General features: G+C 42.6%; 1 non-coding gene across 1 annotated transcript; it reads left to right on the forward strand.

Moving 5' to 3' along the window:
* The first annotated feature begins 1,295 nt into the window (after nt 1-1,295).
* Nucleotides 1,296-1,463, forward strand: LOC111727004. The gene has a single exon (XR_002774657.1). It is a non-coding gene; the product is annotated as a U1 spliceosomal RNA (small nuclear RNA).
* Nucleotides 1,464-3,108: the final 1,645 nt, after the last annotated feature.

The raw sequence follows: 3,108 nt of genomic DNA on the forward strand, positions 1-3,108 counted from the left end.
GTTTAAACTACCCTAAATGCTTATCTTGACATCAATGCCATTCAATTTTTAAGCAATGCCATTCTTGCTGCTGAAAACATTTATTTTTAGAAGGCTTAATCGGATTGGGGAAAATGAGTTCTCCCAAAACTTAACAAATAGTATGTTATAATCTCCAAAAGGTTTTAAATCAAAAAAGCCTTCCCACATGGAAGAATTCACATGAAACTTTGTTTCTCAAAAAAAAAAAATAAAATCATTCTTGTTATCTGAAGAAAAGAATATTAAAATAAATTAGCTTTTAAAACAGATAAACATCTTTACCCAACATCTTTGCATAAACATCTGCATAAACAGTATTTTCTTGTATCATCTCTGTAAAAGAAACATAAAAGAAGCTCAGCACCCATAGCACAGCGGTTACGGCACCGAGGCTGGTGGGTTCAAACCCAGCCCCAGCCAGCTAAACAACAATGACAACTCCAACAAAAAGAAAAAAAATAGCCAGGCATTGTGGCTGATGCCTGTAGTCCCAGCTACTTGGGAGGCTAAGGCAGGAGACTCGCTTGAGCCCGAGAGTTTGAGGTTGTTGTGAGCTGTGACACCACAGCATTGTACCGAGGGCGACATAGCAAGATTCTGTCTCAAAAAAAAAAAAAAAGAAAGAAAAGAAATGTAAAAGAAATTACTTCAGAATATATAAAGCACATGTTTCACCTATCATAGTCAAAATGCCATTTAGATTTTACATGTTAAATAGTTATAGCATAGCTTACAATGGCACAAATATACCTAACACATAAACACTATTAATATTTCACCCTTTGTTAATAATCAGAAAGAACTACATGGCTTGAAAGGTACTTTTTTTTTTTTTTGGAGATAGAATCTCACTTTGTAGCTCTTGGTAGAGTGCTGTGGTGTCATAGCTCACAGCAACCTCAAACTCTTGGGCTCAAGCCATTCCCTTGCCTCAGCATCCCAAGTAGCTGGAACTATAGGCATCCACCACAACGCCTCGCCATTTTTAGAGATGAGGTCTCTATCTGGCTCACACTGGTCTCAAACCTGTGAGCTCAGGCAATCCACCAGCTTCAGCCTCCCAGAGTGCTGGGATTACAGCTGTGAGCCACCACACCTGGCTTAAAAGATACTTTAACTTATGTGGTCGTTAAAAATAAGTAATTCAAATATGGTCATATAAAGGTGGGCAATTAATCCAATATCACTATAAAATCAAAGCCGTGAAAATAAAGGCAGAAAATTCTCTCTACCTTTCATTTACAGGAACTTACAGTAGAAAATATAACAATTATATACTTCCCTGGCAGGGGAAATACCATGATCACAAAGGTGGTTTTCCCAGGGTGAGGCTTATCTATTGCACTCTGGATGTGCTGACTCCTGTGATTTCCCCAAATGGGGGAAACTCAACTGTGTAATTGTTGAGTGGTAGTGGAGGACTGCGTTCATGTTTTCCCCTTTAAAAAGGAAAGAAAGAAAAAAAATATAACAATTATTACATATGGTTTCCCTAGAACACAAAGGAGTTTCAGAAACTACCAAAGATGTCAAGATCCATAGTTGGCTTCATCAAATGCTTTTCTAGCCTGTTTCACTTCTTCATTCATAGTAAGTAAGTCTTTAACTCTAACAAATTTTCCGGTGCTGTGGTATCATAGCTCATAGCAACCTCAAACTCTTGGGCTTAAGTGTTTCTCTTGCCTTGGCCTCCCAAGTAGCTGGGAGGTGCTCACCACATTGCCTAGCTATTTAGAGACAAGGTCTCACTCTGGCTCAGGCTGGGTCTTCCTTCTCATCCCCTGTTCCGCCAGCTCGCCAGCCTACAGTCTCTCTCTCTCTTTTTTTTTAAATTCACCTTTCTACTTCTACAGGATTATTTTATTTTATTTTTATTTATTTCTTCAGGATTATTTTAGAAGAACAACTCTTGTATCTCTACTATACCAAATATTCCTGCTGTCTTAGCCTGGGCTCTCCAGAAAGCAAAGCTAGAGACAAAATCTTGAGCAAAGTAGTTTATTTGGACACATGAGTCCAGTGGTACAGGACAGAGAAGCCTCATGAGGCAACCACTGCTAATGGCCACTAGTGCTCAATCCCATGGGGACCTTCTGTGCAATCTCACAGAATTCTCCACTGGAGAGAAAAAGGAATTATCCATAAGTTTCTGTCCCCCACTTTGGTCAAAGGTAGCCCCATGGGCACTGACTTCCCTACATTCCTAGGTTGCACATTTTTGGATGCAGAATTCCCAAAGTATCTTGTGCCAAGATGACAGAGAAGCCCTGGGAAGGGCCAGAAGCAGGCTGAGACCAGTGTGGGCCTATACAGGGCGCTGTTTCTACCTGTGCAACCTGGCTCAGCATGGGTCAACTGCTTGCACATGGGCACTCTAAAATTCTACATAGGGTGCATGAGGGGTGGAGGCTGGCTGGGAAAGACTCAAGTCTTCCCCACCCCATTCCCTGGCATTTTCATGGCACTCTCCTGAAGTGCACTCAGACCTCACTAGGATAACTGAAATTGACTGTCCAACATGGTTGCCAGACCCACTCTGTGAACATGGTGGGATGGAGGGGTTAGAGTGCAATTGAGGGTGGTCTTGTTGAGTACTCTTCAAAAAAAGTGTCCCCTACATAGGCTTTGAAAGGAGTAACTCTAGATGTTAAAACAGAACTATATGGAGACCAGCCTGAGCAAGAACCAGACCCCATCTCTAAAAATAGCAGGGCATTATGGTGGCTCCAGGAGTCAGCTATGGCTGAGGCTGAGGCAAGAGGATCACTGGAGCCCAAGAGTTTGAGGTTTCTGTGAGGTATGATGCCAGGGCACTCTACTGAGGGCAACACAGTGAGACTCTGTCTCAAACAAATAAACAAAAACAGAACTTGAGACCAGCACAGAAATAGTCACTACTGCTCACCTCCCACTGCCCAGCAAAGCTAGCAGGCTGCCCCACCCTCTTCCGGGGTACCCACCTTCCTTCTGCGCAGACTACTTGGGGTCCCCAGTGTTTCCTCCTAGGGCATTTTTAGTAATGAGGGAGAAGGGTGTGTGATTGCCCTTAGCCACACCCTCTGCTAGAGAAGACCAGAGGAAGGAGCT

The sequence above is a fragment of the Otolemur garnettii genome, unplaced genomic scaffold (genome assembly GCF_000181295.1).
Source record: "Otolemur garnettii isolate 467f Iridium unplaced genomic scaffold, OtoGar3 scaffold00089, whole genome shotgun sequence".
Taxonomy (NCBI): domain Eukaryota; kingdom Metazoa; phylum Chordata; class Mammalia; order Primates; family Galagidae; genus Otolemur; species Otolemur garnettii.